The sequence below is a fragment of the Natrix helvetica genome (genome assembly GCF_964273705.1).
Source record: "Natrix helvetica genome assembly, chromosome: 1".
NCBI lineage: Eukaryota > Metazoa > Chordata > Lepidosauria > Squamata > Natricidae > Natrix > Natrix helvetica.
In genome coordinates, this window is record NC_138548.1 from 10,984,548 (window position 1) to 11,008,656 (window position 24,109).

General features: G+C 46.4%; 1 protein-coding gene across 3 annotated transcripts in view; it reads right to left on the minus strand.

Annotated features, from left to right (window-relative positions):
• The window catches only part of SBNO2 (strawberry notch homolog 2), a 146,234-nt gene extending 125,412 nt beyond the window's left edge, over nt 1–20,822 (minus strand). For 2 of the 3 annotated variants that reach the window (XM_081958071.1, XM_081958075.1), the window contains exon 1: nt 15,546–15,739. The gene's annotated coding sequence lies outside the window, so the exon portion shown is untranslated. Of the gene's footprint in view, nt 1–15,545; nt 15,740–20,696 lie in introns of those variants that run through there. The other variant, XM_081958072.1, reaches the window with a different exon arrangement.
• Nucleotides 20,823–24,109: the final 3,287 nt, after the last annotated feature.

Sequence of the window (24,109 nt, forward strand, 5' to 3'; positions counted from 1 at the left end):
TCAGAGAATTTGGCTTCCCCACTGACTTTGCTTGCCAAAAGGTCGCAAAAGGGGATCGCGTGACCTCGGGACCCAGGAACAGCCATAAGTATGAACCAGTTGTCAAGCATCTGAATTTTGTTCACATGATCATGGGGGATGCTACAAAGGTTGTAACGGTGAAAAATGGCCATGAGTCACATTTCTCAGTACCGCTGTAACTTTGAACCGTCACTAAATGAGTAAGGTGAGGACTACCGTATTTTTCAGAGTATAAGACGCACGGGCCGTTTCCCCACCCCCTCAGCCCCCAGCAGCACTCCATAAGCCTCCATAAGGCTATGCATGCAATTTTTTTGACAAAAAACGGGCCCGTTTTTACAAAAAATGGGGAGTTGTTTGCTCGTTTTTATTTCCCCCCCCCCGAGCACTCTGCAAGCCCCCCACAAGGCTATTCATGTCTTTTTTGGGGGGAAAAAACCAGGCCCGTTTTCACGAAATACGGGCTGCATTTGGGAGCTTTGCAGAGTGTAAAAACCTTTTTTTTTCCTTTTGGAAAGCTCTTAAACTAATTGGTGAGAATTACATTGATCAAGTGCTGTGCCAGCAGAAACAAAGCCTTAGGTGCTGCAGATTGTCAGCAATTTCCTTCTCCAGCTCATGGATAAATACACCTGGAAACATCTACCTACCTACCTACTGTATTTCTCCCTACCTACCTACTGTATTTCTCCCTCTCTCTCTCTCTCCCTATCTACTCTCTCTCTCCCTAACTACCTACTGTATTTCTCTCTCTCTCTTTCCCCCCCTCTATCTACCTACTTACCTACCTACCTACTCTCTCTCTCCCTCCCTATCTACTGTATTTCTCTCTCTCTTTCTCTCTCTCTATCCCTCTACCTACCAACCTACCTGCTCGCTCTTTCTTCCTACCTACTGTATTTCTCTCTATTTCTCTCTCTCTCTATCCCTTTATCTACCTACCTACCTAACTACTCTCTCTCTCTCCCTACCTACCTACTGTATTTCTCTCTCTTTCTCTTTCTCTCCCTCTCTCTCCCTCTATCTACCTACCTACTTTTTAAAAAAATTTGCCTCTTCAAAACCTTGGTGCGCCTTATACTCCGGTGCGTCTTATACTCCGAAAAATACGGTACCTGTATTTCAACTTTTAAGATGTGTGGAGACTTCAACTCCCAGAATTCCCCATACCAGCACCTTGAATTGAACCCAGAAGGAAACTAGGAGCCTGCGCAGCTCACACAACAAAGACGCAACATGGGGTTAAGCACTAAATGACGAGTTACACATAATCCTCGACTTACCATTACAACCAAGCAGAAAAATTTCCCCGCTAAGCAAGACAATTGATCGGGGAGTTTTGCCCCCTTTTGCAGCCTTGTTTGCCACCGTTGTTAAATAAATCAGTGCGGCTGCTAAGTTAGCCAGACGTCTGTTAAGTGAATCTGGCTTTCCCCGTTGACTTTGCTGGTCAGAAGGCCATAAAAGGGGGGGAAATCAGGTGATCCCCGGGGCAATGCAACCGTCATAAACGCGAGCCAGTTGCCAAGGGTCCCAATTTTGAATACGTGACCAAGAGAATGCTGCAACAGTTGTTAAGCATGAAAATTGGTCATGAGTCACTTTTTTCAGGGGCCCTGTAACTTCGGGCTGTAAGTCCAGGACTAGTTGTTATCGACTTGTGGACCAGTTGTAAAACGGAGTGGTCTTCCAGGACATCCCCATATAAAGCTCACTGCAGTAATCCAACAAATTTTGGATGTTATTTTGGAACCCTGACATTGTGGCTAAAGTGTGAGTGATTGCGAGCAAGGCCTCCCAGTCCAGAAACGGGGGCACCTCTAATCTCCCCTTCTGAATTCCCTTCTGCTGAAAGTGAATCACTCTACCCATACACACACACCCTGAATCCACTACGGATAGTCCTCGACTTACAACAGTCCGTTTAGTGACGGTTCAAAGTTACAACGGCGCTGAAAAAAAGTATCTCACGACCCTTTTTCACACTTACAATTGTTGCAGCATCCTCATGTGATCCAAATTCCGAAGCTTGGCAAACTGACTCCTATTTATGACCGTCGCAGTGTCCGTGATCCCCTTTTTGCCGCCTTCTGATCCGCAAAGCAAATGGAGAAGCCAAGATTCATTGAACCCCCGGGTTAACGAACTCTACAATAGTGGTGATTCGCTTAACAACTGTGGCCAGAAAGGTCGTCAGCATGGAGGGGTGGGGGGAAAACTCACTTAACAAATGCCTCACTTAACGACCAATTTTTTTTTGCTCGGTTGTGGTCGTAACTCGAGGACTACCTGTACAATACCAATCCCCGTTTCAGGAGCACACGTCTGGGATTTCTGCAGAGTCAACTGATTTCACACGCACGACACGACACGATTGCAGAACTAAATCTTCGGGGAGGTAGCCTGCAAGCCGCTCCCTGTCCCCCCCACCCCTATTTAAATCTTTGCCCCGTGGGACCGAGAGGAAATATTTGGGAAAATCATACATTCAAATCTCAGTCGTGCAGAGCTGATTTTCTCCCCGGGGCCAAATACTCCTTGCCAAGTTTTGCTACTCTATCTATGCCTCCGTTCCTTTGCCAGCGGCTAAACCAAGCAAGATTCACAGGTTCTGCTGTCGTCGTAGGCTGGAGGCAAGAATAGCAGGGCTGACGGTTTGACGGCTAAAAGAGCGGGGAGAGGTTCAAAACCACATAAGCCCTTCCCTTGGCTCATCTCTGTCTGAGAACGTTTGGCTGCAATTGCTTGTGGTTGTAGAAATGTTCGGGGGAGAACGCCATGAGCACTTTGCTTTTAATAAGAATTACCGTATTTTCTGGCGTATAAGATGACTTTTTAACCCCAAAAAATTCTTTCAAAAATCTTATACACCAGGTATAAGAAAGGCCATACCCAAAAACCAAAAGAAAAGAAAAAGCAACGCCGCCAAGCAAAAAGCCACGCTGCCACCAGCGCAGACGCCGGCCTTTCAATCGTTAACCTCGGCGTTCCTTGCCTGGGCACGTGAATGGATGAGCGCTGGGATGGCTTAGTAAGGTCTGGCTGGCGGTCTGGAGGAGGAAGGCGCTGAGCTCAAACTACGAAAGCCTGGCAGGCGAAGGCCTTCAGTCGGCTCACGGGCGCCTGAAGCTTGAGGGGCGTCTTATATGCCCACTCGTCTTATACGGCGGAATATATGGTAGCTGATAACCTGGCATTGCCTAGGTATTTGTAGAAGTCGAAGCGTTTGCGTGACAGGGAGCCATTGAGAGGGGCCTTTACTCCCATGCCCATCATAGTTGCCCTCTCCCTCCCCCTCCCATGTGCTCCTCTTTCCCGCCCTGTCTACGACCCTGGCACTTTGCCCCAAATCCATCAAGCGCTTCCCCATTGGTCCACTGGAGGGGGAACGTCACAGCTGGCTTTCCAGAGGAAGCTGCAAAGGAACTGATATCACAAACAATTGCCGCTCTAGGATGCCGCACTCGCTCTCCTTAACGGGCCAGGTGTTCCAGAGTTATGCTGGAACACACACATACACACCAGGAGTCTCCCCCCCCTCAATATTTGTTTCCAGAGGTTAAGTCATCTGTGTACCAAGTTTGGTTGACATTGCTCCAGGCCCGTGATGGCGAACCTATGGCACGCGAGCCATTTGTCAGGGCACGTGAGGCGCTGCCCTGTCAGCTGGCCAGCGCGCATGCGCGCGCTGGCCAGCTAAGTTCACCTTTTTAAAAGCTATTTTTCGCCTTCCCCAGGCTCCAGAGGTTTTATAGGAGCCTGGGGAGGGCGAAAAGAGTCTCCCCGCCCCCCCCCCCGGAGGCTTCAGGGACCGTCCGGAGGCTTCCCTGAAGCCTTCAGAACGCTGAAAACCACCCTCTGAGCAAACCAGAAGTGACTTCCGGTTTGCTCGGAGGTTGGTTTTAAGCGCTCCGAAGGCTTCAGGGACCATCCGAGCCTTCCCTGATCCCTTCGGAGCGCTTAAAACGACCCTCCGAGCAACCCGGAAGTCACTTCCGGTTTTGTTGCATTATGGGTGCGGCACACCCGCACTCAACCCCCCTGCGCTCCCCCCACTTGTGGCACGCGAGCCAAAAAAGGTTCGCCATCACTGCTCCAGGCACTCCAGAGTTATGCTGGAACATACATACATACATACATGCATACAATCTTAGATAGATGATAGATAGATAGATAGATAGATAGATAGATAGATAGATAGATAGATAGATAGATAGATAGATAATAAGAAGATAGGATAGAAGATAGAAGAAGAGGGAGGAGCAGGAGGAAGAGAAGGAGGAGCAGGAGAAGGAGGAGAAGAAGAAAGAGAAGGAGAAGGAGGAGGAGGAGGAGGAGGAGGAGGAGGAGAAGAAGAAGAAGAAGAAGAAGAAGAAGAAGAAGAAGAAGAAGAAGAAGAAGAAGAAGAAGAAGAAGAAGAAGAAGAAGAAGATAGATTTACATGTCCCGGAGGTGCTTTTTTAAGCACCTCTGGGACAACCATGACCTGGATGAGACTCTCCATAGATAAGAATAATCAGGCTTACTAAACAACAGTAAAGTGTTTAAGTGTTTTTCTTTTTATCAAGGCAATCTGATCTACCAATTATGGGATGGAGCATACTGTTCCACTTTCAGAAAGCAGGGCAGTATGCTCCAGCTCATAATTGGGTAGGCAGGTTACCCTGATTAAAAAAAAAAACACTTCATCTTTCCCCTGGTATAGCAGACAAAGTGAGGAGAGCCCGTGGCTTAGAGGTTAATACATCTACCTAATATGCAAGTGGTCCGGGGTTCAAATCCCAGAAGGGTATGGCTAGCTGATGAGAGCTAAATAGCTTGAAATAGATCTATACTAGTCTCCCTTCTTTGTCGAAAGAACATAAATTCAACGTAAAAATAGTTAGTTACGAAAGCAACTGCCTGCATAGGCTCCTGGATTGGGGCTGAAAGGCGAAGGGGGCTCCATCCCATAATTGTGTAGATCAGGTTGCCCTGATAAATATCAATCTTTCGCCTGTATAGACGACAAAGTGAGGAGATCCTGTGGCTTAGAGGTTAATACATCTACCTAATATGCAAGTGGCCTGGGTTTGAATCCCAGAAGGATATTGCTGTGGCCCGCCAGCGGTTACCGGAGCTGGCAGCAAATTCAGACAGTGAGGAGGTTGGGGAGGAATAGTCCTGGACTCTGGGGAAGGCTCTGATGAGGGCTCAGTGTCAGAGGCAGAGAGGGGGCCAGAGCCGTATGCCAGTTATCAGCTGCCTTCAGAGTCAGACATCAGTGAGGCAGACGAACAGCTGGAGCCTGTTCCCAGTGTGCGCATGCGCAGAGTTGCAAGATGAAGGGAACAGCTAAACAACATGGGTCGACCTGGGAGTAAGGCCGACAGGTGGACAATGAATGAGTTTTGCAGATATCGGCCTGGCAGCTCTCCAAGCCAGATAAGGTCTGTGACCGTAAATCCTCCCTTGAAAGACTTTGCAGGATGTGAAAGAGTAGAATTCACAGTAAATTAATAACAGTGGTTTTTGTCGGGACAAGGAGTTAGCTTCATGCTCTCGGTAAGCCTAGGTCAGAATAGGTATGGCTAGCTGATGAGAGCTAAATAGCTTGAAATAGATCTATACTAATCTCCCTTCTTTGCCGGTAGAATCTAAATTCAACAGTACAGTGTTTAAACAAGACATCCCCAACTTTAAAAAATGGACACGTCCTCTTCATTTATTTATTATTTACAGTCCTTCCACTTACAACTATTCGTTTAGTGACCATTCAAAGTTACGACGGCACTGGGGAAAAAATGACATGACTGCTTTTCACACTTATGACCATTGCTGCATCTCCATGGTAATGGGATCCAATTCGGAGGCTTGGCAAACTGACTCATATTTACGACATTTGTAGTGTCCCCGGGGTCAGGCGATCCCCTTTTTGCGACCATCCAACAAGCGAAGTCAATGGGGAAGCCAGGTTCACTTAACAACCGTGTCACCAACTTGGCAAACACAACGATCCACTTAACAATTTGGCAAGAAAAGTTGGAGCAAATGTCACACACATACACACACACAACTGTAAAATGGAGCAGAACTCACAACTGTCTCGACTGGCAACCAAAATTTTGGGCACAATTGTGATTGCGAGTCGGGAATTACCTTTTTAGAAGAAAATGTACACAGCCAACCAACTCACTCACAGTGACTCCAGGTGGGTGACAAAATACAATCAATACCATACAACACCAAAAACAATACACACCCATCCACCCCAAGCAACCACAATCAAACCAGCCACTTGATGGGGTCCATATTACCCTGGGGTCCCCAAGACTGCTGGCAAAACCATGTCTTTGGGGCCCTTCAAAAAGGTAACAAAGTGAAAAGATATGATTGGAAAAGATGATAAAAGAACTTATTGAGTTAAAACCAGAAATATTTTTGCTGGTGATATTACCTGAAGAGCCCATTGTAGTGGTCAAGGTGGGAAGCAATTAAAGGGTGAGTGATTTTGAGTAGGGCTTCACAGGGCATAGCCATGCTTCAGGGGTGGGTTCCTGCCAGTTCTAACCTCTTCTATAGAAGAGATTCCACAAATCTACAGTGCCGTTTAGAACCGGTTCCAGCTCCCTCCCACCGCCCGTCCGCACATCATCAAGATGAAGAGCGAGGAGGAATTCTGGGAGTTGAAGTCCACAAGTCTTAAAGCTGTCAAGTTTGAACACCTCGGGGGGGGGGGGGTTTCTAAAGGGCTAGGGGTGCAAGGGTCTTGTAACTTGACAGCTTTAAGACTTGCGCGCTTCAAATGCCAGAGTTCCTGAGCCAACATGACTGGAGGAGGAATTCTGGGAGTTGAAGTCCACAAGTCTTAAAGCTGTCAAGTTTGAACACCCCTGGGTTTTTTTTTCTAAAGGGTTAGGGGTGCGAGGGTCTTGTAACCTGACAGCTTTAAGACTTGCGTGCTTCAAATGCCAGAGTTTCTGAGCCAACATTTTGGCTGCTAAGCAAGAGCGTTGTTAAGTGAGTTTCACCACATTTTTACAAGTTGGCCAGGCCCACCCAGTAACATGACTGCCAAGCCACTCCCACCTGGTCACATGGCTGGCAAGCCAGTCCCTCCCGGTCACATGGCCAGCAAGCCACTCCCACAAAGCAGGCCACACCTACAGAAGAGGTTCTAAAAAGTTTTGAAACCCACCAATGCCGTGCTTGTAACTCTTGGCACTTGTAGTCCAACATCAGGAAAAGGCACATCATGTTGAAAAAGGTGCTTTTGATTTGGGAGACAGCTTCATCCACAAAGCACTCCAGGTGAGGAGGTGTGAGCCATTTTTTCACTTCCCATATACAGCTTACATCCATGATGGAGAACCTGTGGCATGCAGAGCCCACTTTCCGGGCACGAGGGGCATCCCCCCAGCTCAGTTCTAACGCACCTGCGCACGTGCCTCCCGCCGTCCAGCTGATTTTCATGTCTCTGCCATGCATGCACGGGGGGGGGGAGGGGACAGCCCCCCCCCCCCTCCGCAAGCCGTTTTTGCTCCCAGGAAGCTGCAGGGAGACCTACAAGGCCCAAAACGGGGGCACAGGGGAGGGTGATGTGTGCATGCATAGGGATGGGGGAGTGCGGGAGGCCGGGGGCGGGAGGGTCATGTGCATATTGCATTATGGCTGTGGGCGTACATGCGCACTGCCACGCACGCACGCACTTTCGGCACGTGACGACAAAAAGGTTAGCCATCGCTGGCTTACATCATCTGCCAAAACTACTATGAGGATTCAGGACTGCATTCAAAATGAAGTAAAGCTACAGACGCCCGCCAGTCACACTTGACGTCTCATGATTCCTCCGACAAAACCCCACTTTTTCTTGGCATGGGGATAATTTGCTTTTGCAGCCTTTGGGGGTAGTCTCCCCACCCCCCCACTCCCCGTCTAGGTTTCAGTTATACTCACTAGTTGTGGCCTCTCCAAGCACTAACCAAGACCAGCCCTGCTTAGCTTCTAGATCCAGATATGTTTGGTCAGTTCTAGATCACTAAATTAATCCTTTTTGTCAAGACTCCTATGAGTCAATCCAATTCCTGGAGATTTCGTGTTGTTTCTTTGGTAAAATGTGAAGGTTTTTTTTTTTCTCTTTTAAGATGTGTGTTTTTTTCCCCCTGACTTTGTAGTCTAGTTCGAACGGTTGGTCATTTTCTGATGGCCTCCCTTCCGACCACTAACCAAGCCAGACCCTATTTAGCTTCTGAGCAGAGATGAGGCCAGCCAAATGTTTTTAGAAACCACCAAACAGCACAGTTGAAAAGGAAATTCACACACAAATTGAAAAGGGAGGAGGGGGGGAAATGCTAGATATCTAATGGATCGATTGAAGAGACGAGGCCCAGAGTCGCCTCTAGAGGAGATGGGCAGCGCACGATATCTAATAAAATCTAATAAAAGTAGAAATAAAATAAGATATAGTGGCCTGTTGCTGGAAACCTCGTATGGTACAAGTAATCCTCAAGGTACCACAATTGAGCCCAACATTTCTGTTGCTAAGTGAGACGCTTGAATTTTGCCCCTTTTAATAACTTTTTCTTTGAACAGTTGTTAAGTGAAACACTGCGGTGGTTAAAATTGGTGACACGGCAGCTAAGTGAACCTGGCTTCCCCCCACTGACTTTGCCTGCCGGAAGGTTACAAAAAGTGATCACATGACCCTGGGATACTATAATTGTCATAAATGTGAGTCAGCTGCCAAGCGTCTGAATTTGGATCGTGTGACCATGGAGATGCTGCGACGGTCGTAAGTGTGAAAAACGGTCATCCTTCACTTCAAGGTGGCGCAGTGGTTAAGAGTGCAGTACTGCAAGCTACTTCAGCTGACTACTAGCGGTAATTCGGCAGTTCAAATCCCACCAGGCTCAAGGTTGACTCAGCCTTCCATCCTTCCGAGGTGGGTCAAACGAGGAGCCAGACTGTTGGGGGCGATAGGATGACTCTGTAAACCACTTAGAGAGGGCTGTAAAAGCACTATGAAGCGGTATATAAGTCTTAAGCGCTATTGCTATTTTTCAGTGCCGTGGTTAACTTGAAACGATCCCTAACCGAATTATTGCTAAGTTGAGGACTACCTGTACATAACAGCACGTACAGAGCATAAACTAGTTCTAATCCACCATAACCTGATTTTATGCCCTTAACGCAAATGTAGGCGCTGAACCAAACTATCCCTTGTCCTGTTATGCTGGGAATTTACAGGCCGAGAGGCAAAGCTGGAGCAACATCTGTTCCTCCCGTTTGCTAATAAATAAAAGCGAACTACCCACGCCAAAGCATACCAAAGCAACTGAGCAATCGGTCAGCATCCAGAGCACATTTTCCCAGAGCCTTAAGTTCCATTGCCCTGATGTTACCTGCACCCAAAAAAAACCACCCTCAACTGCCCCACCCAAGGTTCCTTTATGAGACAGGTGAGATATCAGAGGGAGCCCAAAGTCACGCCCTTTTGGCCCTAGGCGGCCTGAAGATAACTCCAGGAAGTGACTCAGAACGTCCAACCTCCTGGGTATTCCCTGAGATTTTCAATGGAACTCAACAATGATTTTTTTTTAAAGGCGAAAGGGGGCGGGGGGGGGGGGCAAACAGAAACAAAAGGATCTGAAATGGGGAAAACACAGGTAAACCAATCCAGGTAATCCTCTCGCTTACAACCTGTGGTTTAGTTCAGGGGTCTCCAACTTTTGGCCACTTTTAAGCCTGGCGAACTTCAACTCCCAGAATTCCCCAGTCCACCAGACTTAAAGTGGCCGAGGTTGGAGACCCTGGTTTAGTGACCAATTTAGTGACCTGTTCCAATTAGCTGGCTTAAGTGATTTATAGTCCCATTTTAACCTCCTGGCAAACATCTTATTGGGTAGTTTTTAAGGGTAATTTTAATGTTTATTTGTATTTTAATTTAAATATTGTACAGTCCATATCCTACCTCCTCCGTTTACCTATTTGTATATTTAAGTATTTCTATATTTTGTATTTATACTGTTTTAATATGACTGTACACCGCCCCGAGTCCTGTTTAGGAAAGGGTGCGGTTTATAAATTAAAGTTTATTGTTATTATTATTATTATTACAACGGACCTCCCTGGGGGTATTTACGATGTAGATGCCAAGTTACAAATGCTTGCCCTGCCCTCACAGTTATGCCACCGCTGTATTTATGACGGTCATAGCAATAGCACTTAGACTTATAGACCGCTTCATAGGGCTTCACAGCCCTCTCTAAGCGGTTTACAGAGTCAGCCTCTTGCCCCCCAACCAGTCTGGGTCCTCATTTGACCCTCCTCGGAAGGATGGAAGGCTGAGTCAACCTTGAGTCGGTCAGATTTGAACTACCGAACTGCAGCTAGCGGTTAGCTGAAGTAGCCTGCAGTACCGCACTCTAACCACTGCGCCACCGAGGCTCTTGTTACGTGACTGTTTTACCAAACATCAGCATTAGTTTTGGGCAAAAACAGCTCCCACCAGTTTGCTTAACAATCACAGTGTAGTACAGGCAGTCCTCGACTTACGACTACAACGGAGCCCAAAGTTTCCATTGCTAAGCGAGGGAGCTGTTAAATGAGCGTTGACCCATTTTACCGCCCCCTTTTTTGCCACAGCTGTTAAGTGAATCACCGTGTTTAAGGCGGTAAACCTATTCTTAAGTGAATCTGGCTTCCCCATTGCCTCTGCTTGTCAGAAGGTCGCAAAAGGGGATCGCTCGACCCCAGGGCACTGCACCCATCCTAAATGCATACCAGTTGCCAAGCTTTCAGATTTTTTTTTAAAAATAAAACAGTTTATTAAGGTTATAGAGAAAAATACAAAAATACAGAAGCAAAGAGTAGGGCACAGTGGGGAGGGGAAAGGGAAAGAAAAGTGAGGGGGGGAGAAAGGAAAAAAAAGTTGTCTTCCAACTCCCTTAATTGCAGTAGAATAAAGCATTCACGTCAAACCACAACTTTTTCCTTTTCCATAATACAAACTAGCCATTTCTATAACAACAAATCAATCTAATCAGTAAAACCCAAAATCAAAGTTTCATTCCCCGCCCCCGCCTCAAGCACAAAGTCCACAAATGGTTTCCATGTAGCGGTAGCAACAAAAGTACTTATATTCTTTTGTTTGTTTTATTGGATTTATATGCCGCCCTTCTCCCAAAGGACTCAGGGCAGGCGTACAACATTAAAAAACACATTTCACAAAAGTTAAAAGGAAATTAGATAAATGTCCAAAAAAACAAACCCAATTAATAGGACAATAACATTTTAAAAATGAGATAAAATTAACAGGCCAGGCCGGCTTGCTGGAAAAGCCAACTTTTTAGGGTGCGTCGGAAGGACTGGAGGTGAGGGATTATGCGAAGCTCCGGGGGCAGCTCATTCTAGAGGGAAGGCGCTCCCACAGAGAAGGCTTTCCCCCTGGGGGTCACCAGCAGACACTGTCTGGCCGACGGCACCCTGAGGAGGCCAACTCTGTGGGATCGTACTGGACGGTGGGAGGCTACTGGTGGCAGTAGGTGGTCTCGGAGGTACCCTGGGCCTAAGCCATGGAGCGCTTTAAAGGTCATAATTAATACCTTGAATCGCACCCGGAAAACAACCGGCAACCAGTGCAGGCCACCTAAAAGGCGTGTAACATGGGAGCACCTAGGTACCCCCATGACAACCCGCACGGCCGTATTCTGGACCAGCTGAAGCCTCCGGGTGCTCTTCAAGGGCAGCCCCATGTAGAGAACGGTCAATATTGGTCAAATGATCATGGGGATGTTGCAACAATTGGAAGTGTGAAGGATGGTCATAAGTGCCTTTTTTTCCCCTCCTGTGCGGTTGTAACTTCAAATGGCCCTTAAACGAATAGCAATAGCAGCTTTAGACTTATATATTGCTTCAAGTGCTTTCTCTAAGAGGTTTAGAGTCAGCCTATTGCCAACAATCTTCGTCCTCATTTTACCCACCTGGAAGGATGAGTCACCCTTGAGCCCGGTGAGATTCGAACTGGCAAATTGCAGGGAGCAGGCAGCAGAAGTAGCCTGCAGTACTGCATTCTAATCACTGCACCACCTCGGCTCAGCATGGTTGTAAATTGAGGACTACCTGTAAAATCTTCACCTTTCATAGTGTGCAAGAGAATACCAACAGCAGTGAATTGGAAGGTGCTGGAAAAGAAGGAAGAACTTTTCCCATTTCTACCTATCAGGCCAATGAATCAAGGCCAACATGGAGTTTTTCCGATGCCTCTTGAGACAAGCCTTTCTTTTGAAAACAGGTGTGGCCCTGATTGCCTTCCATCAGAAATGGTCTCCTCCTTAATCAGCGACCAGGTAGGAAAGCAGAGGCGCCACACCTTAGCAAGACACAAAAGTTTCCATCCCCATGTTAGCAATGGATGACCTTTAAATTGTCGCCGGGCGACAATTTCCAACAGACTTTGCCATTAGTCACTTTAGCCACGCCAACTGAGTCTCTACTGGGTGCCGTAATTCAGAAACATCTGGATACCACCAGTCCAGCAGCAAAGAAACAAATGCAATCAAAAATGCAAAAAAAGAAAAAGCAGCAGCAGCAAAGTAAGTTGTTTTCTTATTTTTCCAAAAATAACTTGACAGAACTACACTTTGAAAAAGCAGGAAGAATTATTTCTACAAATTCAGAAACCTGCCCACATAATCCATCCAACAAAAAACCCCTTATTCCCAAAATGAATAAGCCTCAAGGGTGAAACACAGGCAAGAGAGAAACTAGGAAAGATAAGGAGCCGTTTTCTATGACTTCATTCACTTCCTCATCCTTTCAATCAAGTGGAGTAAAGACCTCTGTTCAGGAATGGGGAAATGCTTTCTTCACACACACACAGACACACATAATTATCCCAGCAAACATCCCCTGAAGTGTTGTAATCCAGAAAGAGTATCTCCTTCCCAGGAGATCTGAGGATGAAGGGGACTCTATCACAATCAGTCCTCCAGATACAGAGAGAATGCACCATAGTTATACACCATTAAAGTCGGTGCTATGAAGAATTATATTATCTTCAGGTAAGACAAGGAAGAGTCCACAGAAAACTGAACATTTTAGAGAGGGATATTGAACTGGAAACACAGCCTCAAGAAGATCAAATAATTTATTTGGCACACTGCCCCGGCAAAACAGTTCAATCAGGTAGCCTCCGAATACAAGTAGGAAAATGTATCTGATTCCACAAATGGTTGTAAGCAGGAGTGAAGCACGCAATTAGAATTAGAATAACAGAGTTGGAAGGGACTTTGGAGGTCTTCTAGTCCAATCCCTGCTCAAGCAGGAAAACCTATACCATTTCAGACAAATGGTTATCCAACATCTTCTTAAAGACTTCCAGTGTTGGAGCATTCACAATTTCTGGAGGCAACTTCTGTTCCACTGATTAATTGTTCTAACTGTCAGGAAATTTCTCCTTAGTTTTAGGTTGCTTCTCTTGATTTGTTTCCATCCATTGCTTCTGGTCCCGCCTTCAGTTCAACACATTGTGACTGTGCCAAGCTGGGAAAAGTTGAAGAGGAACAGAAGGTTCTGCTTCCCCAAATCCTTTCCTTAAAACCTACCTGAAGGGGAAGAAAGAACGAGGAAGCAAATGTGCCCTCAAGGTCCCAGAAGTCAGCAGCAGGAAGAGAGGAAAATAGGATTGGTAAATGAGAGACAGAAAGTGCTACAGTGTTCCTGCCTGGGCAAGCTAAAATCCAACAGGGCTGTCCAACACATTGCACGATGAGAGATTTCAAGAATGACAAGAAAAAGAGGCGCTTTTTTTCTCTCCCAGAGAAAATGTCCTAAACCGCAGAATTTGCTATTGCACAAGGAATCTAATGACGGATATGGAGGTGGGAAAGCTGCTGGCTTCCAGGCCAGCCTAATCATTTTGGCTTTCCATTAACTCTTAACATCTCAGCTCACATACTCTACATTCCCGTTGCTAAGAGCTGGAACAGGAAGGTGGCCTCGCCAGAAGATCTGGGAACAGAATCCAAGACTCGACCCAAGCCTGATCCAGCACTCTTGCTCTTCTTACAACTTCTTATTAAAGTTGTCGTATGTGTCGCTTTGAAGAGGTGCTTCTTTTGCCACTCACTTTTGCCACTGTCCCATCAGGAGGTGACAACAGGAAGGAAGGAAGCAAAGCAGCGGGGGGGGGGGGGGTTTAAGTGGGAGTCTGCTTTCCCCTATTTGATGCTTGCAGGAAGGAAGAGGGAAAGAGGAAGAGTCAACCCCGGGCAAAGAAGGGAAGGAAACCCCCAATTTCACTAAGGGGAGCCCAGACCTATTCCCAGCCCTGCCCCAAAGAAGCCTTCTAAAAAAACAAAACATTGGCTTGCCTTCCCCCCACCCCAAAACGACACAATCTCCTTTCCCCCCCCCACATAAACATATGGGGAGGGGGAGTTGGACTACAACTCCCATGCAGGGTGGGGATAGTGGGAACTGTAGTCCCGCACAAACTTTTGAGCAGGGGATTTAAAGCGTGTGACAAGTTGGACTAAACCAGTGGTTCCCAACCTTTTTTTTGGCCATGCCCCACCTAAGCATCTCTAAAATGCGCCCCCCCCATATAATTTTTACTTTACTCAAAAAGTGAACTCTATTCACGCGGAGGAAGCCTAAAAGGCCATTAGCGTAGTTTAAACAAGGTTCAATTTGCCTCAATTAAAAATCAAGTTGCCCCCCTGTGGGGTCCACGTTGGGAACCACTGTACCAAGGGGATCCCAGACCTATTCCCAGCCCTGCCCCAAAGAACTGGATCCTTCTTAAAAAACAACATTGGCATGTTTTCCCCCCATCCCAAAAAAACACTACACAATTCCCTTTCCCCCCTCCCGCACAAACATATGGGGAGGGGGAGTTGGGGCAAATCCCATGCTGGGTGGGGAGGGTGGGAACTGTAGTCCCCGCACAAACTTTTGAGCAGGGGATTGAAAGCATGCCACAGGTTGGACTAAAGGGAAGCGACTCTTCCTGACTAGGTGCTTGTCGATCAGAAAGGTCGGCGGTTCGAATCCCCCCTAGTACAGGTCTCCTGCGTGAGCAGGGGGTTGGGCTAGATGACCTCCAAGGTCCCTTCCAATTGTTACTGTTACTGACTCTTTTGGGGGGGGCAACCGAACCCCCTCCCCCAAAACTTCCTTTTCTCAGCTGGGACTTTGCCTGGCAGCCTGGAGGAGACTCCGAGTGGGAACCCCATCGTAAAGTGGGGAGTGGAGGGTTTCTCCCTGGGTCCTGCCGGCGGGGCAGCGGCCAAGGAGCGAGCCAGGAGCCAGAGGAGGTTGAGGGGCGCAGGGCAAACCCCCTCCCCAATTTCAGCGGTCCTAAAGGGGGAGGCCTCTCGCCTTCTCCGAAACTCAGAGAAGGGGGGATCAAATAGAGGGGGGGTCTCTTAAGAGAAGGGGCTTCTTCTCCTGAGGCAAGGGACCCCCCCTCCTCCAGAAAAGAGGAGGGTGGGTTTCGGTGGGAGGGGGCTCGTGAGGTCATTGAAGGGAGGGGTCCCGCTCACCTGGTCTTCGCGTTCTCCCCCAACACACGAACAGGGACCCTCGGCCGGGGGAGGGAGAACCAAAGGCCGCGAGGAGGCAGCGGCGGCGGCGGACTTAAGGCTACCGGCTTCGAGCTCGGCAGCTCCGGCCTTGACCAACTTCCGGGTTTGTGGCCGCCATCTTGAAACTCATGCGGACTTCCGGCCCGGGGAGAGGCGAAGGGGAAAGCCCGATAACTACGACAAGACTTCCGGTTCTCCCCCCTAAGCGCTGAGTGCTGAAGCAAGGACGTAGCCTCGAGTTGTCCAATGAGGGGCGCGCCCGCCCAAGGTGGGAGAATCCAGTTGACGCACGCGCAACCCGGACGCCCGGTTCCCAATCGACAGGATGAGTGGAGCTCCCCCACCCTCAAAACGGGGGGAAGTGGGGGGGGGAGGCTTTTCCTCACGGGGATAGGGCAAGGGCAGTCAAATGCCCTAAGCGATCCGGAGGTCTAAGAGAGGGGAAAGACTCCGAGAGATGGATAGAGCGGCTCTTTTTTTAAATACCTCATCGTGGAATAGAAACCAGACGTCGATGCGCAAGTTTTGTCCGTTCTTTTTAAATCTCTTTGCTTCCGGACTTCGTGTGAAACGCGGAAATCAGGCCATAGGGGCGGGGCTAGAGAGGAGTGGGCGGGCCACTGGCAGAAAAATGGGAGAAGGAAGTTGGGAGTTTGAGAAATGCTGTTGATTTTATTGCTGTCAGGCAACCTTTGCAGCATTGATGTTATGAACAATGTCAGCAAAACTTACTGGGATTTTTATGCTCCCATCAAGTATGCAGGCACAACTTTTATTGAGTGAGAATGAAACCTATGGAAGTTTAGGGCTCCTTATTAGGGCTAAAAGGTAAAGTTTCCCCTCGCACATATGTGCTAGTCGTTCCCGACTCTAGGGGGCGGTGCTCATCAAAGCTGAAGAGCCAGCACTGTCCGAAGACGTCTCCGTGGTCATGTGGCCGGCATGACTCAACGCCAAAGGTGCACTGAACGCTGTTACCTTCCCACCAAAGGTGGTTCCTATTTTTCTACTTGCATTTTTTACATGCTTTCGAACTGCTAGGTTGGCAGAAGAAGCTGGGACTAGTAACGGGAGCTCACTCCGTTACGCAGCGCTAGGGATTCGAACCCCCGAATTGCCGACCTTTCTGATCGACAAGCTCAGCATCTTAGCTACTAAACCACTGCGTCTCTAACTTTAAACTTTAGTAACTCGCAAAATCATTATAATCTGAGAAACACACCACCTGAATATGACAAGTATTAACAAGGTCATACTCAAAATATTATGGGATGCTATGAAATGCTGCATGGTACACCAAAATGTATGGGTAACAGTTTAATCCTGAGCTACAAATATTATCTATTATTGGTATGCAGCATGATTTCATACTTATTCTGGGGCCAATGCTGCAACCAAAAAAAATTATCTCTTCCTGCACTTCTTTTTGAATAATACAGGTGGTCCTTGACTTATAACCATTTAGTGACTGTTTAAACTTACAGTAGTGCTAAAAAAGGGACATATGACAGTTTTTCACCCTTACAACCATTTGGATGCTCGGCAATTGGTTGCCAAGTCCAGGGATCCTGTGATCCCTTTTGTGACCTTCTGACAAGCAAAGTCAATGGAGAAGCCAGATTCCTTTAACAGCTGTGTTGCTATCTTAACAACTGCAGCGACTCTTTCAGCCACAGTAGCAAGAAAAGGCAAAGGAGAGCAAAAGTCACTGCGTAACTATTTTGCTTAGCAATGGAAAATCTGGGTTCAATTCTGGTGGTAAGTCAAGGACTATTGTCCTCAATTTACAACCACAATTGAGCCCAAAATTTATGTTGCTCGGTGAGTTTTTCCCCATTTTGCTATTTTTCTTGCCACGTTTGTTAAGTGAACCCCTGCAGTTGTTAAGTTAGTGACATGGTTGTTAAGTGAATCTGGTTTCCCCGTTGATTTTGCTTGTCCGAAGGTTGCAAGAGGGGATCATACGACCCCAGGATGCTGCAACCGTCATAAATGTGAGTCAGTTGTCAAACATCCAAATGTAAACCACATAACCTGTGGAGATGCTGCAACGGTTGTAAGTGTAAAAAATAGTCACTTTTTTCAGCACCGTTGTATCTTTGAAAAAGTCATTAAGCAAACGGTTGTAAGTCAGGGACTCCCTGTATTAGCATCTAATACACCTCCTGGTGAATTGGAAGTACTGGCAGGAGTTAATGAATAAAACAGAAGCATCAACTGAGAGTGGCTTAATTGAGAAACGGGATACCAAATGTGTCAGCTGTAAGAGAGCTTCAAGTTCGCCCAATGCCCAGCTTAGAAAAGAGAATTCTCTTAACAGAAAGCAAAATATTACTAAAAGGTTAAGGTAAAGGTTCCCCTCGCACATATGTGCTAGTCGTTCCCGACTCTAGGGGACGGTGCTCATCTCCGTTTCTAAGCCGAAGAGCAAGCACTGTCCGAAGACCTCTTCGTGATCATGTGGCCGGCATGACTAAACACCAAAGGCGCACAGAACACTGTTACCTTCCCACCAAAAGTGGTCCCTTTTTTACTATTTGCATTTTTACGTCCTTTCGAACTGCTAGGTTGGCAGAAGCTGGGACAAGGAACGGGAGGTACACATTAAGTTTCTCAGAAAGACCACAAGAGACGAGATCCTGAGTGCACAAAGGGGGCAAGCATTAAAATGCAAGGATAGAGAAATAGCCATTCTGAAACAGATCCCAAAGAAAGTTAGAGATAAAAGAAAAAACTATTCGCTTTTAGTGAAGAAATTATACCAGAAAGGGGTGTGGTTTAGATGGCTTTTGCCAGAAGGTATGCTAATATTCTGGGAGGACACGAGAGTTAGAATTAACACAACTATGGAGGCTGAGGCCTTCATGGAAAAAAATAAAGTCCTCCTAGATAAACCTGATGACACTACACCAGACATACAGGACACGGGAGGGGTCGGAGCTCTGCTGGAGGGGGGAGAAGAAGCAACATCTAGAAAACTCAGATCACAAAAATGAACTAGAAAATCTGTTTGATATAAAATGACTGAAATTATTTGAAGATAAAAGTTTATATGCTGACAAAATACTATTAAGTAGTAACAATCTAATGTATTGATAAATGGAAGTTATGAGAATGGGGGAGAGGGCCATTTCCTGCATAATGTAACTGTCAAAATTTGTAACTTTATCCATTACCCCTTTCCTTGATTATTTTTTTAAAAAACCAATAAAATTTTATTTAAAAAAAAAAAAAAGGAACGGGAGCTCACTCCGTTATGCGGCAATAGGGATTCGAACTGCCAAACTGCCAACCTTTTGATCGACATGCTCAGCGTCTTAGCCACTAAACCACCGCATCTCAAAGAGTATTTCACTGCAAAGCAGGACTCACTCCGACAAACCAAGAGGCACCTCCTCTTCTAGCATACAGTAGTTTTCAACATTTCATTTTTTGACCACTTGCAGTTATAACCAGTGGTGAGCAGCTGCTGGTTTGGACTGTTTCGGGCGAACCAGTAATTGCAACCTGTGAGTTGCGACCTGCGGGTGAGCCTCCCCACCCTCCACCCCCGCCCTGGCGCTATGCTGTCCTACTTAGCCTTGTTTTTGATGTTGCATGGCACACGCATGAGCGGAGCATATTCACAGAAGGCCACACACATGCATGGATGGTGCGTGCGTGCGTGAGCAAAGTGAGTTAAGAAGTGTTCACAACCAGCAAACCGGTGGTTAAGGTTAAGTGCAGCCCACATCTGGTTATAACCATAGTGAAAAAAGTGACTTATGACTGGTCCTTGCACTTACAACAGACGCAGCATCCCCCGCGGTCATGCAATCAAAATTTGAGCACCGTACTCCAGTGCAAGATGAGCTATACAGCCTGGATTCTGCCTTGAGACTTCTCCTCAGTCACTATTAGCAGCTGCTGACCCAGCCAAATGTTTTAATCAGGGGTGAAATCTACTTATGTTTGCTACCGGTCCGCAAATGAGAGCGCACCCGCCACCTCCGCACATGGACTGAACCTTCTGTGCATGCGCAGAGTGTCAAAAATGGACATGATGACGTCCGGGCTGGTGGGCGGAGCCTTCCAATGAGGGCGGCTGCTAAGGTAAGTAGAACAGCAGGGGGAAGGTTGGGAATCTGCTGTGCCACGCAATTATCGCGTGTCACAGGTGATCTTTGGAAATACCAATTCGCCCGAACCGGTAGCATTTTTTTTACTACCAATTCGCCCGAACAGGTAGCATTTTTTTTACTACCAGTTTGCCCGAATTGGTAGCATTTTTTTTTACTACCAGTTTGCCCGAATTGGTAGCATTTTTTTTTACTACCAGTTTGCCCAAACCGGTAGCATTTTCTTTACTACCAGTTCGCCCGAACCAATAGCATTTTTTTTACTACCAGTAGTATTTAAAAATCGTTCGGGCGATCCAGTTTGAACTGGTAGCATTTTACTTTTTTAAAATATTTCTTAACACTGGTGTTTTTTTTAAACAGTGATCATGGATTTTCGGTGCCATATTTGAAAACAGAGCAGCTTCAAATCCATCCGCGAAACCCACTATGGCTGCGCTGGCAAGGTATAAAAGTGAAAACAAAAGAGAAACCGAGGCAAGATGGCTACAGGAGCCGCATTCTATACCTCCGGTAGCCTCCTCCCATTCCTCAGTCTGGAGGAAAGGAAAAGAAAGTTCGTTTCAGATCGACCCTCCTAAGTTCAGTTCGCTTCTATTAATCTCGAGTCAAATTTGTTCTTAAGGCGTTTTCGCAATGGTTCGAACTAAGATCCTAGCTGAAGTCTAACAATAGCCTAGCTTAGGGGAAGAAAAGCCACAGGCCAAAAAAACATATATTAAGATCCAGATGTTTCTAAGCCGAAGACAGACTCGGCCACACAACAGGTCTCGTCATTTTTTTAACACACAACCTTCCTGCCCCCCCCTCCTTTTTGCCAGCACCTGGCTTTAGAAAAAAACAGGCGTGGGAGAATAATTTTTATCAGCTGTTATGAAACCGCCAGGAACGGAAAACTCCTACCGAAAGTCAACTTACGTGCCTCATCCCCACTTCCTACCTGTTCTGATTTGAGGGGGCCTCTTCATCCAAATTTAGTTTGCAGGCTTACCTGAGATTATTAAATTCCTTCGCCGGGGTTTTGTTTTTTCTTTTTTTCTTTTCTTTTTACGGATTTCTTCTCGCCTTCAGACAAAGTGTGTCAAGTCACTCTTCCTTCTCTCCGTCTCCTGTCATCAGCCACTGAGTTTCACTTTCATCTTTGAAGACACTCCTAGGTTTCAAAAAAAAGCAAAAGTCCTGGTTTCAATGTTTGTGCTAAAGATTAATTTCTAATTCCCAGCATCCAATACTTACAGGGAGCCCTCAACAATAGCTCGTTTTGTGACCGTTCAGAGTTACAACAGTCCTGGGAAAAGGGACGGATGGATTTCCACACTTAAGGCTATTGACAGCGTTCCCCGTGGTCATGGGATCAAAATTCAGAGACCATTAAGTAAGGAGTGCTGGCTGGTAGAGCCCACCCTTGGAACATTATCTCCCCCCCACCTTCGCCTTTCACAAGGCCTTAAAAACCTGGTTTTGTGCTTAAGCCTGGAGCCCCGAGGTAGAGCTGTGGGAATGCCTAGATGGATAAAGAGTCCAGTTGCTCTGTCTTTCGTTTTATTTTATTTTTGTATCGTGTATTTGATGTATTTTGTGGCAACCTGCCTAGAGTCACGAAAAAGTGAGATGGGCAAGGATGGGTGGAAAAGAAAGGACAAGAGGAAGGAAAAAAGGAAGGAGCAAAATGAGAGGGAGGGAGGGAGCCAAAGAAGGAACAAGAAGAAGGAAAGAAAAAGTATGGGAGAGAGGGAGGAGAAGGAAGGAAGGAAAAGGAAGAATGGGAGGGAGGGAGGAAAAGAAAGAAGAAGGAAAGAGAAAGAATGGGAGGGAGGGAGGAGAAGGAAAGAAAAGAAAGAATGAGAGGGAGGAAAAGGAAGGAAAAGAAAGAATGGGAGGGAGGGAGGGAGGGAGGAGAAGGATGAAAAAGAAAGAATGGGAGGGAGGAGAAGGACAAAAAAGAAAGAATGGGAGCGAGGGAGGGAGGAGAAGGATGAAAAAGAAAGAATGGGAGGGATGATGGAAACGAAAGGAATGAGAAAGAATGGGAGGGAGGGAGGAGAAGGAAGGAAAAGAAAGAATGGGAGGGAGGGAGGAGAAGGAAGGAAAATAATGGGAGGGAGGGAGGAGAAGGAAGGAAAAGAAAGAATGGGAGGGAGGGAGGAAAAGAAAGAAGAAGGAAAGAGAAAGAATGGGAGGGAGGGAGGAGAAGGAAGGAAAAGAAAGAATGGGAGGGAGGGAGGAAAAGAAAGAAGAAGGAAAGAGAAAGAATGGGAGGGAGGGAGGAGAAGGAAGGAAAAGAAAGAATGGGAGGGAGGGAGGAAAAGAAAGAAGAAGGAAAGAGAAAGAATGGGAGGGAGGGAGGAGAAGGAAGGAAAATAATGGGAGGGAGGGAGGAGAAGGAAGGAAAAGAAAGAATGGGAGGGAGGGAGGAAAAGAAAGAAGAAGGAAAGAGAAAGAATGGGAGGGAGGGGGGAGAAGGAAGGAAAATAATGGGAGGGAGGGAGGATGTCACGATGTTAAAAAGTTTGCTAGGCCTGAACTGCCTGAATTGACACTCAAGAGTTAAACTAAGAAAGCTTTATTGCGCAGGTCATAAAACAAAAAAGGGTTCTTATCTGAAAGTGATTTATTGCGCACGCGTTACACATTCCAAAATTCCTCTCTTCTTTGTTCGGCAGCCAACTTTGGCTAACGTAGCTTTCATTATCAAAATGTAACCAATTAGTTATTTCTGTTTCATCTACTTTTATTATTTTATTATTAAAGTTTGTTTATTAATTAGAATATTTTCTTAAAGACTATTTCTTTTCTAAATATCTCAAAAGATATGCAGAAGGGAATCAGCCACGGTTCATCGATCTCTAACAGGGTGTTTTTTTTCCCCTGACAACTTGGTAGCAGAGGTTTGGTCGACAACTTGGTAGCAGAGTTTTGGCTTTTGATGATACAAGCTGAGATGACTACAATTTATGGCTGTATTTTCCCTTCATGCTATCTAAAGATAACCGACTGAGCCTAATTAGCAATGTCGAAGAAGAGAAAGAAAAAGAAAGATGGGGCGAACACAGATGAATCAGCTTCCTCTGACAAAGAGGCTCCCTCGGACACAGAGAAGCAAGATCAAAACGTGCTTCAGGAACAGCAAGATTCTTCAGGTGCCGAGCCAGAAATGGGGGAAAGAGTTACAGAAGGCAAGATCTACGGACTGAGGTCAGTAAATGTCCCTCATTATCAAGATACAATTAATGAACGGCAAAAGTCTAAACGGCAACTGCCGGCAGAGTTAAAATCCTCCCACGCAGAAAGCAAAGTTTATGACATCTCCCCAGATGAGCAAGAAATGCAAAGCTATCTATATCAAATAGAACGTTTAGAAAGATATGTTAGGGAGGCGAGAGTGTGTTTTAACGAAATAAGGCGAAGTAGAAGAAGCTCCCCCACTCCCAAAATGTCTGAGGACGCCATCTTGTCTTCTTCAAAACAACAGCCTAAGACACACCCCACAGAGTTCACTGGTCAATTAGAACAAAGAGACATGTACACGTCACCGAGGTCACGTGGTCCCTTTGAGCCCATTGAACTTCAGCATACGTATAGAAAGGAGAGGCAGCCAAAAAGTGAAGCTGCACTGCCATCTGCTGGCGGAGAAAAATTATTACAACAAAAGGTGATGAATTTTAAAGAATTAGCTATGAGTCCTTTAGAAGCCAAAACTTTGTCTCCAAAGGTTAAGTCTTCAATACCCCCTGGCGGTGTGGAATTCTCCCTAGATGGAAAAAGGCAAAGCCAGAGGCAAATTCGAGGAAGCCAATTTGATGTTGCCACGCAAAGGCCAATGATGCAACCCCAGCATCCCCTGGTTCAACAACCAGCTTTGCAACCAGAGCAACAAATTGTTCCTCAGCAGGTATTCACAGTCACCCCCTTGACTGGTGAGTCCAAATTAAAGGAGTCAGGAGAGAATTATAAAGCCTGGGTCAGTGAAATTGCGCTCTTGCTTCGAAGAGAAGGCACATATTCCATGGTTTTTGATCCTCCCCGTCCACCCTGGACGCCTGCAATAAGAAACCTTGAAAACAGAGCTATCACGACTTTACTCATGTCAATGGAAATTGAGATCCAAGGTATCTTTCCACCTGATGCAACTGCCCAAGAAATATGGGCTATTTTGGAAGATTGCTACAGGCCCATTTCAATTGAATCCTCATGTTTGCTCATGTCTGAGTTCCATGGTTCGAAGTTGAAACCTGGTGAACGAATTGGTGGACATTTGACCAAACTGAAAAGAATGAGAAGTGAATTGAGACAAAATGGCCATGTAATCGATGACATCCAAATGATTAGCATCATCATTAACTCATTGAATTATGAATGGAAAGATGCTGTTGCAAAGATTAACTACGTGCCTATTGCTCAACG